At 37.5% G+C, this 14806-nt stretch overlaps 1 protein-coding gene across 1 annotated transcript in view; it reads left to right on the forward strand.

Annotated features, from left to right (window-relative positions):
• Positions 1-10353: 10353 nt before the first annotated feature.
• tfdp1b (transcription factor Dp-1, b) overlaps positions 10354-14806 on the forward strand; it is a 39818-nt gene continuing 35365 nt past the window's right edge. The window contains exon 1 of the mRNA XM_052568963.1: positions 10354-10526. The gene's annotated coding sequence lies outside the window, so the exon portion shown is untranslated. The remainder of the gene's footprint in view (positions 10527-14806) is intronic.

Consider the following 14806-nt stretch of genomic DNA (forward strand, 5'->3'; position numbering starts at 1 on the left):
GAGGGGAATCTAAGTTGAGGATAAACTTATCAACTATGTAAATTCGAACTAGTGTTGTTTTGCGGCCTGTTTTAATTTTAGTTTTAGTCTAGTCTTTGTGTGAAGGTGTCATTTTAGTTTTTATTAGTTAAGTCAAGTTTGAGTCAACTAAAAGTCTGAGCATTTTAGTCTTATTTTAGTCAGAATTCTCCATGACTATTTTGGATTTGTTTTAGTTGATGAAAACTGATGACATTTAGTCTACTTTTAGTTAATGAAAATTTTATTTTAGTCTCATTTTAGTAATGCAATTCTATTTAGCCCAGTCATTCAATATAGTATAAGTAAGTTACCTATTAGTATAGACAAAACCAAAATTTTCTTTGTCAAACCCATTTTAAACAAGGTTATATTATTATATTATTGTTACCTTATAGACTCAAGAATACATCCATTCCAGACGAGGCTCTGATTTGAATGTACAATGTACTTTGTTGTCGTCTTCTAAATAATGCCACAATTGGGGGTTGAGGAAGTGATGTCCCCTGCATCTGGGCAGTGAGACCTGATGAAGCCCCTGAAGTGAGACACAGGAAACAGAAATACTGCAAAATAATAATAATAACGCGAATAAATGTGACAAAATTACGTTATAACATTTTGTTTCATCTCGTTTTGGTCAACGAAAATGAAGAGACATTTTAGCATAGTTTTTATTTTGCAAACCACATATAGTCTCATTTTTATTGATCAACAATATTTGCATTCTACATTTAAATATAGTCATTGTCACATGACAAGCATTTACGTTACATCTCGTTTTGTTTTCCTCACGTGATAAATGTTTATTGACGATGATATTAAGTCTTAATTTCCGTTGATGAAAGCAATACTATTTTAAACTGATAACACACAGTGAGGCAACAAGAAGGAGCAGAGGGATCACCAGCTACAGGAGTTATTTGAGTTCTAATCTTTACGATCTTTGACACTATAAACTATTAATAAAAAACTATAACAGAATGGATATTATTGGTATTAATGGTATTAAACAATACTCTAGGTCTGTGACAATTATTTTCAATAATAGCAGAAAAGTACCTTTGCTGCCTTAACTGATTTTTGGTAGGAATGCAAAGAGTCCCTCAAAATTTCAAAAGACACCTGGAGCCTGTCCTTACAGCATTTACGCTCTGCTCTTTTGCAAGTACAGGCTCAGGATCCAGATATAATGGAGGATTTTTAAATGTAGAAATATTATAATTTTTCAAAAAAGCCCTTGAAAACTCGCTAATAACACTAGAGTGCAACATACGACACAAATATGTCGGTGGGCAAGATCTAACAGACTGAAATCCCAAAAATAACTAGATTATGATCAGAAAAAGTTGCATCACAAACATTCATATAGCCCAAAGAAATACCATAAGATAAAACTAAATCCAATGAATGTCCATATTCATGTGTAGGAACCTTTACAGACTTCACTCTTAGGCCTAGAGGATGTGTGATTCATTGTCCTATACCAAAGTTTGAATAATACATCTGAAGCAAGAAAGGCTGCGAGCAAACTGGAGCAAGTAGCCTGGTTCTATGCAGAACTCAGTTTTCCGAGTGGCAGCAAGGGTAATGAGAAATGCAAGTTTACTGATTTTGTATAAAGATGTGGGTCAGAGAGATCGGGCACTCAAGCTGGAAAGATTGGGGCTATTTCAGATGGATAGGGTTGAAGTTGATCAGGGAAGGAAACAGTGGAGTAAGGGGGTGATCACAGGTGTTTAGGGATGGAGGAGGTGAAGTCTAATTTAAGAGGTGGTACTATACTGAGTGCACAAAGATTCAAGCTTCAAGAGAGGGGACTAAGGTGGATAGTCAGTTTTGCTGAAATTTTAGGGAGAAAAGAAAGTAACAATTGGATATATGAGTTACTTGTTACTTAGCAGTGGTCATAGTGTGGAGAATGAAGCAAGGCAAGTAAAGGAGAGTGAGGGGAAAATGATGCAAGTCAGTGTAAGCAAGTGAGATTTATTGCCGGTGTGATAAATGGAACAGCAGATTTAAAATCAAAAACGGAAAGGATACAGTTGATACCGTAATTATGGCAGCATTACGACATTTGGATACAAAATGACTGACATGGGAAAAAGTGAGAGATGTTCAGGAAACATGGGTTGGTTAATATTAATTATGGTGTTAATAATACAATGGAATGCCAAAGCCTGATAGCAAATGGACAACAGTTTACATCTTTTATAGATGGAATGATGAAATCTCCAGATGTTATTTGTATTCAGGAAACGTGGCTGATTTTGTGATACAGGGATACGTGGCAGTTCGTTGAGATAGCAAAGAAGGAGGTGGGAGAGGGTGTGTTACATTTATTAAACGGGGCTTCCATATAGGATTCTGGGATTGGGAAATGAGTTGGAATATATGGCGGTGAAAGTGTGGATAAGGATGCATATTATAGCAATAATTTAATTTATTGACTTAAATTCAATGTTTAAGGTCCATGCACTCAGTCCAAGGAAGGTATCCGGTGCTGGCTGAAGGTTTTTTGTGTGTTCGGTCTTTTCAGCGTGCAGAGATATTTAATTTAAATCCAATTCTAATCTGACTCCATTTTAGTATGACCTCGAATTTAGGTTGAAATGCAAATTGGTTGAATGCCTGTTTCTAATTAGTATTCTTCTGACATTTGATTATTATAGTTAAATCTTTACTTTTATATTTACTTGTTCATTAGGAATCTATGTCACTCGGGGTGTATCATGCTGGCCGATGTATACATGTACCCCATGAACACAAACTCTCCAATCTGAATCAGAATCAGAATTAGAAAGCTTTATTGCCAAGTATGCTTGCACATACAAGGAATTTGTTTTAGTGACATACACAGTGCACAGAGACAACAACACACAGACAAAAAAAAAAAAAATCTGATCACTTAATCTACTTGAGAAATTAATTTCAGAGTAAGTCATAGTAAGTAAAATGTAACAATTTATTATCAGTCGGGTAAGTATTATGCCAATTCATAGATATCAAATCAATACAAGACATAACATTTTCAAAGATGAATCTAAGAGTAAAAGATGCATACCTGACTTTTAGAAAATACATAGTATGAAGTGTGTGGATACCCTTAATGCTACGGGCTCATTCCAGCTACAGAAGGCCCTGATCCTCTTGCCACATTTCTTTAAGGACCTCAGACCAAGACAAATATCCCCCGAGATGAAGACAGAAACTAACAATTGGAATTTGCATAAACAGAAGGTAATTTACATGGAGGACTCTGGGAGAGGTCACTCCCATTGCAGTAATTAAAATAACTAAACTCTTAGGATCTGTATTATCTTTTAGTCTACTTTTGTAATATTAAGACCATTATACCAGTTGCCCTGAGACAATTAAAATGACACCAAACATGACTGTAAATATCACTTGCATTAATGTAGAACATTATATTATTGACCATTCTGAGTGAAACCAAGTGGAGGGAGGATGGGTAAGGAAGGGGATGAGAAGGAACTGTTGCATATTTGAGAGATGCGTTTCCCGCACTGTCTCTCAAGCCCCTTTCACACTGCATGTCGGACCCGGCATATTGCCGGAACATTGCCGGGTCGCCTTCTGTGTGAAAGCAAACATGTCCCGCGATTGATTCCGGCATTGAACCCGGGTCGGGGACCTAGTAACATTGCCGGGTTCAACCCGGGACGAGCGCTATGTGAACAAAGGCGAGATCTAATGCCGTGTCGAAGTGATGATGCACGTTATCGCGCAACTCTTTTATCGGGTGTTTTGAAGGAAGATCAACATTCGCAACAAAAAAAATATGTGCAAACTGTAATGAAGCAGATATCAATTAGTTCCTGACACCTGACCGCACTGACGCCGAGATTGTTCTCTTGCTTCAGTGAAAGTATAACGTGCCTAACGTTTTCGACTCGTACATTACACATCATGCCCTGATGTCACGTGTCATTACAGGACCTTTACGGGTTGTGTGTGAAAGCACGCACATATCCAGGGTAATCACTGGCAGTGTGAAAGTGTCAAATCTAGCGACCCGAGAACAATTGCCGGAACACTTTACCCGTGTATTTTCCGGAATCGCAGTGTGAAAGGGGCTTCAGTGAAATGTGGGAACAGATGTCTATATGTTAATGAACTGTGTTGTCTTTTGTGTGTCTCAGAAGATCAAATTGTCTGAGGTTCTGTAAAGCTGCGTTTCCACCGCAGGAACTTTACCCAGGAGCTAGGGACTTTGGCCTGGTACTTGGTGTGTTTCCACCGCAGGAACCAGGAACTAAATAAAGTTCCTGGTAAAAAATATGCCCCTCAGAAAGTCCCTGCTGGCGAGGTAGTACTTTTTCTTAGTTGTTTAAAACTCAAATCTGTGGTTTATTTATAAAGACAGTGCCTATTTAAAAATGTGTTTCGCCGATCTCTGAGACGTTGAGCTCCACACGATCAGTAGGAGCTCAGTCCTCATGTATGCGCCGAGAGCAGCCTCACCTCAGCTAGACCTTCTGATATGTGCCACTGGTTCTGATGTCTTTTTAGTGGTTAAACATAAATATAATTAAGTTTTGGGTTAATCTAACAGGTAATCTTTGGTCTGTTTTCATTTTATCTATATGTTAAACAGTTGGATATAAATGGTCAGGTGATAGAGTTGTTGGATTTAAAAAGGACTGGTGTGTATTAATGATGGTAGAGTAACAAGAATTGATTTGGTATCAGGAAATGAGTCCGCATTAGATCTTACAAGGAGGCGAGGATGGCAAAAGCTTTAGTAGTAATGCAAAGCTCTGAGGGATAATGGAAGAAAGGAAGGGAAATTACATTGAGGACATATCATGGAGTCTTAGAAAAAAAGAGGAAGTGGAAGATGCATTGAGTGCGCCATTTTCTAAGGCAGAGATGTAGAGAGCAATTAAAAGGGCAGGGATGGCAGCACCAGGAGGAGATGAAATGTGCTATACTATGTTGAATTTTATGGGTGAGATTGCATTAGGAAGAATGCTTAGAGTGTGGGAGGAAGCAGTTGTATCTCCTATTAGGAAACCAGAGAAAGATCCTGCAAAACATCATAGCTATAGACCAATTGCATTGACGTCCCATATAGGTAAAATTATGGAACATATGGTAAAAGACAGACTGGTCTATTTTTTGGAGAATGGGGGATTAATTGATTCTTATCAAAGTGGATTCAGGAAAGGGAAAGGAATAATGGATCCAGTACTATGCCAGGAAGATGAAATAATGAAATCCCAGTTTAAAAGGGAATCATTGGTGACAGTCTTCTTTGACATTGAGATAACATGTGTGATATGATGTGGAAAGGTTGTTGATTAAATTACATATTTTGGGAAAAGAAGGAAGGGCTTTTAACTGGGTAAAGGATTACCTGATTGGACGCTCTATTTAGGTGAGAATTGGAAAATAATTATCCGGTAGTTATATGGTAGAAAATGGAACCCCTAAGGGTGTTACAAGTCCACTGCTCTTTATCATCATGAAAAATAATGTATTTTCAGATGTAGGACCTGGGATTGGAACATTACCGTTTGCAGATGACAGGGCCTGTGGAAGATGGGAATAAACAATAAAATATACAGTAATGGCGCTTTTCCACTGCATGGTTCGACTCGACTCGGCACAGTACGGCTTGGCTAGGCTCGGTTTGCATTTCCACTACAGCTTATAGTTGTTATAGTTCTGCTGACTCTACTTTTGCGACTCTTAAAAACTTTTCATTCCGTGTCCCCCATCAAGCTCTCACTGAATCTGCTATCAACGAGAGAAAAGTCTGTACTTCCTCAACAGGCAACGAAACAGACACTTTTTGGTTGTTAAAAAATGGCACACTCAATCAAAACAGTTGCATTCGATCCTTCGCTGGCTGTACTGATTTAAATCTAGAAGTTCTGTTGTGTTTGTGTCACAATTTCAGTGACGCAGGTAGTGATGATTCTCTCCGGCCAATACGTTATTAGTAGAGTTTGCACGTCATGTTTTGGTAACAGTACTGTTAAAAGTGTTTAATATATGCAGACTCGCGCATATGGTCAACTCCATGCGATCGTGTTTCTGGACTGGAGCCAAAGTCCGGATCAGACATACTGCCGCAGTTCGCCTGACACAGCATGAAACCAGACCTCATTTGCCCTAATCAATAGCATATTTATACTATATGAATCCTTCTCTATCTGCCTACATTGTGCAGGAACTGTACAGGATATACATTGTGAACAAAGTGAACGATCTCAGTCGGCGCTTCAGCGTTAATTTGTAGTGCAGGGGGAAGGTGCTTTGGATTCTAGAGAGCATTTGATTGGTCAGAAGATTTGATGAGAAGATGAAGTACGATGTGACGGCAAAAAAAATCTTTGAGCCGTTTTGTGATGAACTGCAAATTTTGTTGCTGTTTTGGAGCACACTGCCTTACAGAAAACATTAAGTCTAACATATTAATCTTAATCCCCCCAACCCCCCCCCCAAAAAAAAAAAATGTTAATTTTGACTTCATGGGGACTTTGAGGAACTTCTGGGGGAAAAAACTTCCAGAAGGACACTGGTATAACAAAGTTTTGGAAATCATTATTATTAATTAAAGGGGAAGGGGGAGAAGAGAGTTGGAAGTCTCCCTTCTAGTTATAGTTTATCTCTGTCTAGCTCCAGTTCACACTCCAGTACAGTAGGTGTTAGCAAATTACAAACCTTGCACCTGGATGGGGCCTTTATTGTTGCTAGGGACTTTAATCACTGCACTTTAAGATCTGTTCTCCCTAAATTTCATCAAAATGTCTCCTGCACTACAAGGGGACATAAAACAGGTCATCAAACGTGTGAAACCTACAATAAGAACTGTCAAAATCTGGCTGTAAGGTCCTGACTCCACTCTTCAACATCAATTCCAGCACACAGACTGCCCTGCCTAGGCCACCACAAACTCTCAGATCGACATTGATATTTAAACCAACTCTGTGTTGGAGCACATTAACAGGTGTGTGGGCAGAGTGACTACAAACAAATAAATAAAGATTTTCCCTAATCAGAAGCCATTGATGAACAGAGAGCTTCGCCTCCTGCTCAAAGCAAGAGATGCAGCCATAGACTTTATAAAAACATGGACGTAGAGTCCGTGACGTCACCTATTTGTTTCCAAAGGGCGTTTTGAAGCCAAAAGTGGGCGGAGGTGGCCATCGCCATCTTGGCAGCACATCACCGAGTGTCACTCCCAGGTTAATCACAAATGGCCAAAAAGGCAGGAGCTGGTTGCTGAAACCATGCAATCCATCTGTCACTCAAGTGGCTGAGCCCTTAATAATGCGGAAATTTAGGGCTTAATTGAATTTAAACGGATGAGTTATTAAAAAAAATCACTCCCTTCACACTTGTCACGAAGGGCAGAATTTGCTGTGTAGACCAAAATATTTTTTTTGTACCAGGCTGTAAACAGTTTTTTTCTGCTGTAAAGTTGGGCATTTTAACATGGGGAGTCTATGGGATTGACTCCCTTTTGGAGCCAGCCTCCAGCGGCCAGTCGATGAATTGCAGTTTTAGCCACTACCCGCGTCAAACTCATATTCTCCAAAATGACGCTACGGTGTTGCGGATAGATATAGAAGAGACAAATTGTTGAATAAAGTCGTTATTTTTGTTTTATTAGTGTACAAAAAGTATTCTCGTCACTTCATAATGTTACGTTTAACTATAGAGATCGCTACCACGTGACCAACTGGGCGGCAACGTCATCAGAACGCAAAGAATTATGGGTATGTTTGGCCAGTTAACATGGTCTGGCATAGCAGGCTAGTGTTCTGGCATGAAAATAATGAAAAATTAGTTTGAAAAAACAGAATATAATCCTACAAAATGCAGCAGGCTAAAGAAAACATTGTGGGACCATACCACCTAAAACTAAATCCTAATGCAAAGATGAGATATGACGAGAAAATAAAGAGAATCAAAGGACTCGATCCATACGAGCAGAGCGACTGGTCAAGGTAACACCCTCCAGCCAGAAGGGCATATGAAAAGGCTGTGTTGTGGTGCTTTTTACAGCCTGAAGAGCTTGATGACATGTTTGCTTGCGATAATCAGAACTGTCCTATACAGTGGTTTCATTTAGACTGTGTGTGATTCAGCAGCGCACCAGCAAGAGAAGAGTCATGGCAATGCGATGCTTGCAGATGTCTATGACTTTTCACCCACAAACCTACCTTATGCATTTCCAGTTCTTATCTTTCTCATACATTTCCAGTTTCTCATCATTTCTATTTACTCTTTATAATGTTAATGTATTCATCTAAATGTATTTACAAGTTAATGTATTCATCTAAATGTATTTACAAGTTAATGTATTCATCTAAATGTATTTACATGTTAAATATGTAAAGAAACTGAAATTAAGTTGGTTGTTACTACTATTTAAGTTATGTAATTGTGTTTGCAACCAAAGAACACTGATTTTGCACAATTCTTCCTTAATACAGATAAAGGAGGCAGAATTGAATTCAATCTTTGTGTATTTTATTTACAGACATGGCTAAAAAACATTACATGTGAGAAGAGACATTACAAAATCTTTTGGAAAACAAAAAAACATTTACATATTAGATGTGAGCATGGTGTATAATTCTAACATGGCGCCTTCACAACAATACTTGGACACATTGGTCAAAGCACAGCACACAACCACAATTGTATCCAGCAAAGTCCTCAGCTCAGTCTCATGAGTGGTGTGCACCTTCCATCTCAGGTGCAGGTGTAAGGTCTGAAGGTAACAATATAAAGAAATTGTGTCATATCACAACCTCTATTCCTAAGGAATCCAGATTAGCTATACATAGAATACACACAACATACACTAACTTTACCGTTCAAAAGTTTGGGGTTATCAAGATTTTTAAAATGTTTTTAAAAGAAGCATCTTCTGTTCACCAAGGCTGCATTTATTTGATATAAATAAATAATAAAAACAGTAATGTTGTGAAACATTATGACAATTTCAAATGACTTTTCCATTTTAATATATTTTAAACTAATTCCTGTAATCAAAGCAGGATCGCACTCCAACATTTCATAGGCAGGTTTGCCTGCAAACACAGTCACCAAATAAATTGCAATGTAGCCTAGATGTACAACATTTAAAACTGATTAACGTTACGCTTTAGTACATTGGTAACTAAAGCTCATTTTCTAGCCATGTCATGCTAGTTAACAGTTAACGTTTACAGAGAGTAATTGTAACTTACCTTTGTTAAAATGCTTTGAACACACCATCATGTGTGGTGGAGTGTTATCGAAGGTAACCTTGGCCTCCTTACCGCTGCTATCCATGCCATTCTGAAACATGGCTTGTAATATTACTTTTCCACGCTGGAAAACGAAAAAAGCATATTCCGTTTTTATGCCACTTCTATCGTGAGAACGACTATTGCAGTTTATAACACAGTGAGTAAACGGTATCTTGAACACTGCGTTCTACCCTCCATGCAAAGAAATATGGCGCCTAATGTTTGTGCCGCGAATTCCCAAAATGCTTTGCGTTCACTACTAGGAATACGTCATGATGACGACACATTAGCGATCTCTATTTTGATGATGCTTTCATACTTTTCTGGACCTTTACAGTGTAATTTACTTGCCAGTCTATGGGACAGTCACAAGCCTCCCGGTTTTCATCCAAAATATGTTAAATTGTGTTCAGTCGAATGAAGTTTTTACGGGTTTGGAATGAGATGTGGGTAAGTGATTAATGACAAAATGTACATTTTGGGGTGGAGTATCCCTTTAAGTCATATCAGATACGTATTTTGATTTAGAATTTAGACATTATAAAAAATGCAGATCCATGTGTAAGATGATAATATAAAATGTAATAAATATATATAATAAAATAAACATTCCCTTTTCATTATGTTTTATAATTTATACAGATACCTGTTATATATGCCAATAAAATAAATATAATAACCATATTAGAATAATATATTACCTAATTTACTTATATTAGAGCTTCGTCACTTGCATATCTATGTGTGTGTGTGTGTGTGTGTGTGTGTGTGTAAGTGTATTCCAAACCTGCTTTTTGGAATACCCCCCCCTCCCCCCCAGATGTAACAAAATGACATTAAATCACATGACAGCAGGGAGACAGACTAAATGTATCTTTAGAAAAGATTTGCAGTCTATTCAGCTTTCTTTTTAGTAGAGTTATAAATTAAACACAAATAGAGTTTTACATCTTCAGGAAAATGTATATAGAAAGGCTTACGTTTGCAAACTTTACATTTATAGTTTTTTTTTTTTGTCTTACGTATGATTCGTGAATGCGAGACGTCACACAGCGCGTATCCAACCGGCACGCGTCCTGTCAGGACACCGCCAAGCTTAGTTTGAATGCTGTGTGTCGCAGCTGAAGCAGTTCGCGCAGCCGATCTGAATCTTGCGCGATAAATGCAGATTTTGTCTAACTAATTGTAAATATAGACGCGAGTTATGGCGCAGCTGTAAGCGGGCTTGCTCAGGTAAGAGAAACGACGATTATCCGCGTGTGTTGCATAGTTTGTATGTTGTATGTGAGTGTAATGTAAGTTGAAACATTAGCTCGCTAGGTTCAATTAGCTTAGCTGTAACGTTAGCCGCGTCGAGCTAACGCGATACTGTCATCTGTGAACAACGCGTCAACAGCACGATTCTCGTGGCCTGAGGATGGAAGCTTAATATGTTCACTTAACAAAAACATGTCAGAAAAAAGCAAATGCGGTTTATGTTTAACGTTATAGTACACGCATTATTCAGTGAGATCATAAATGTTCATCTTAATCTAATAAACATGTTGTTGATCTTATTAAACATGAGTTATATAACTTCATATCTGACAGAGTTTTCATAGTTGTGTGGTTTTTATTTTGAAGAAATGTACGTTAGGTCATATTTCGCATTAGTTGTCATTAGTTATGTGTTTTGTAAAGTTGTCAGGCATTTTACACTGTATTTTCATCAGCTGGCATTATTTTTACCTTTTCTCTTTTGGTTAAATGTGAACTCAAAGCATTCATCAGTGTTTTCAGGATTTTGATCGTGGCAAGCTTAAAATGTTCCCAGTGCTAACTTACTCATCATAATTGCATTTTTACTAGTAACAATTCAATTTTTACTATGAACTATGCCAATTAAATAGCTCTAAATCAATTTCTACTAGTAACAATTACATTTTCAGATCTAGCACATTCACTCTGTGTCTGCGAAACCACACTGTTGTAGCACATGCAGAATGAGAACTTGGCATTGTCTTGATTAAATAATCATGGAAAGACAGTAAGCAGTAAATTTTTCTTTTCACCCATCCCATTAGCTCTGCTGCTCCCCCATACTATAGCAGCGTTTCCACCGCAGGAACCAGAAACTAAATAAAGTTCAGGGTAAAAAAAAATGCCCCTCAGAAAGTCCCTGCTGGTGAGGTGTTACTTTTTCAAAATTCCGGAACTTTTGGGGGTGGGACTTTGGCACTTAACATCCTGACTGGTTGAGTTCACGCCACATTGGTTGAGTTCAACCACCATTTATTCAGATTATTTTCAAAATATTACTGCGTCATGAAATGTAATTTTAAAAGTATTTCAGGTGAGAATGTAGTTGTTTAAAACTCAAATCTGTGGTTTATTTATAAAGACGGCGCCTATTTAAAAATGTGTTTCGTCGATCTCGGAGACGGTGAGCTCCACACGATCATGTATCCATCTAGAGCAGCCTTACTTCGGCTAGACCTTCTGATATGTGCAGCTGTCTCTGATGTCTCTTTAGTGGTTAAACATAAAATATAATTTGTTTGGGTTAAATCTAACAAATAATATTTGGTCTGTATTCAATTTATCTATATGTTAAAATAAAAAAAGGCAAATTTATATTTCGTTTCATTGTAATGTCTGTATATACACATATCCCTGAACTAAGTAAATTTCTGCAGCCATTATTATGTTCAAGTGAAAACGAAAGGAGGCAGTGGTATTTGATATCATATTTCGTTTTATTGTAAATATACAGAGAGGAAAATTGCAGTAACCAAGATTAGCTGACGGATGTTATCAAGTACGCTGCTGTTTGCTGAATTACCAGATTTTTTTCATCGCGGACATAACACTGCTGAGTTGAATGCGCAAAGTCCAAACTATTGAAGATGCAAGTCCAAAATCAGCGTACTTTGTATTGAGAAACGCACACAGACCTATGTCACCAGTCTATTTGCCTAATCTTCCCGGTACTTTAGACCGCGGTGGAAACACAGAAAGCAACAGGTCTGGGGGGAAAAAAGTTCCTGGTACAGATTTTCCGGGTAATTTCGGTGGAAACGCCGCATATGACAGACATTTGCTTTTGCATGTCCTTGGTGAAAGTCTGGATTAGTGGTCGACCGATGCGTGTTTTTTGACAGCCGATGCCGATATCTTGGAAAGCAGGGGGGCCGATATGTAAAGTAAGTCGATATGATTTGTTTATTAATACAATTATTAATATTTAAGACATTTGAAAACATTTGACAGTGGATTACAAAATAAATGTGTAAAAGAAACATACTTATGCTTTAGATGACAGTATTTTCAAATATTTAATAAAAATATCATTTAAAAAGGAAGGAAACACTGTAACCAACAGAGCACTCAGTATTCTGGGAAGATTGTGTGCATTGGTAATCATATTTTTCAAATAAAGCCAGGGTAACCCTCCTTTTACATACAGCACACAGAGAAATTGACATGAATATGACAGTGGCCAAATGCATAAAGCACAGCATAATTTAAAATCATGAGTTTAAAGTTTAAAGCATTCAATTAACACGGACCGACCGTCACAAAGAACACATGATCATGCTCAATAAAAATAAACACTTCACAAGCTCTCACAGCTGGATTCGACTAAGTTTGCAAAGTTTGTTAAATTAAATGTTCATTAGTCATTCAAAGATTTGTTTAAATTATATAAATGCGTATTTGCTTAATACAAATGAGAAAGTATTAATGTTTGCCTTTCTATTCCTAATACGCCTAATAAAAAATATAAAAGCAATCGTTATAATACTTTCTGTATACATTAATTCCATTGTTTAACCATTCTATCTGATTATAAGACCGACTTCTATCCGTATTGGACAGGACTGTTAACAACGATGACAAACAAGACAGAGAGTGTGAGCACTCACAGTGTCATCAAAATAAAAGCCCCACCTCGAACACTTTGGGCAAGCAGAAAAACTTATTGGCCGATGCCGATATTTAAAAAATGCCAATTATATATCGGTCGACCACTAGTCTGGGTGGTCCCTTTGGTTTTTGAGACTGAGAACTCTGGCCATTCTTCCCAGAAACAAGTTGAATTATGGACTCATCTAACCACAGCACACATTTCCCGTCTTTCTGACTATTTGAGATAAGCTCTGGCCCAGAGAACCCCAAGACATCACTGCATAGAATTGGTGTTTAGTTTTCTCCTAGAGTAACATAGATTCAAGTTGCATTTATTGATGCAACAGCAGTCTGTGGTAAGTGACAATGGTTTTCTGAAGTGCTTCTGAGTAGGGCTGGGATAAACGTTTATTTTTTAAATGATTAATCTAGCAATTATTTTTTTCGATGCATCAATTAATCTAACGATAAATTTTTTCAGACCGATTCGATTTTGATTATCTCCCCATTAATTGACTACTAACAATTTAAACATGTTGATTTACATATCTGAATGAAAAAAACATGAATTCCTTAATATTGCAATATATGTTTATTGCTCTTAAAATTACAAAATAAAAGACTGACTAAGAATGCATTACTTTGCACTTGTATAGAGATAGCATTCAATAAAACCTTGAAGCCTTGAAAACACATAGCTTACTGAAACAAGCTTACTGAACACATAGCGCCTAGCTTACTGAAAAAAAGTTCTTCTTTCAGATGAAAATAACAACAACTTGATGTCTAGCATTCAATAAAAAAAGGTCACCCAAAATACTTGTTTAGTGCAATTGAAAGAATACAGTAACCAATGTAAACTTGAGGGCTTTAAGCTAATAAAGACAGTGCTTTTCCAAAAAAAAACAAAAAACAAAAAAATTAACATTAGGAGCCAGCAGCCTGTCATGGAGAAAAAAAAAAATCTTCGAATGCTCCACTTTGGCGTTCCGCCCTTTTTCTATCGTGTCTAATGATTTTGGTTAATATGTACTAGAGAGAGAGAGAGCGAGAGCAAGAAAGCGCTCGTGTAGTTTGAAGACTGTGAGTGCGCGAGCGTGCGTTAAACTTTGGTGTTTCGCCCTTTTTCTATGGTGTTTAATGATTTTGATTAATATGCACAAGGGAGAGAGAGAGCCAGAAGCGCTCATGTTGTTTGAAGACTGTGAGTGCGCGGCGCAACTATTCTAATATAAATATAAAAGCAATCATTATAATAATTTCTGTATATACATTAATTGCATTGATCAACCATTCTATCTGATTATCAGACAGACTTCTGTCCTTATTAGAAAGAACTGTTAACGATGAGGGCTGTGATGGTGGCTGTGACAACTGCGTCACCACCGCGGTTGTCTACTACCACCAGCGGTAGTGCATGTTACATCATGCACTCTAGGCACACTTGTTTTGTATACAAGTGTAATAACAGTTATAGTTGCAAATCGTTTTATTTAGAATTAAAGTAATTTACAAATGACCTCTAATGCCCTACACAGCGTTTCCTTTAGATTGGCAGGTTTGAGCGCAGGAAAATACAGTTAATGCATTCAGCAAACTGATTATGTGTTGGCCGATGGACCTTG

This window comes from Carassius gibelio, chromosome A1 (assembly GCF_023724105.1).
Source record: "Carassius gibelio isolate Cgi1373 ecotype wild population from Czech Republic chromosome A1, carGib1.2-hapl.c, whole genome shotgun sequence".
Taxonomy (NCBI): domain Eukaryota; kingdom Metazoa; phylum Chordata; class Actinopteri; order Cypriniformes; family Cyprinidae; genus Carassius; species Carassius gibelio.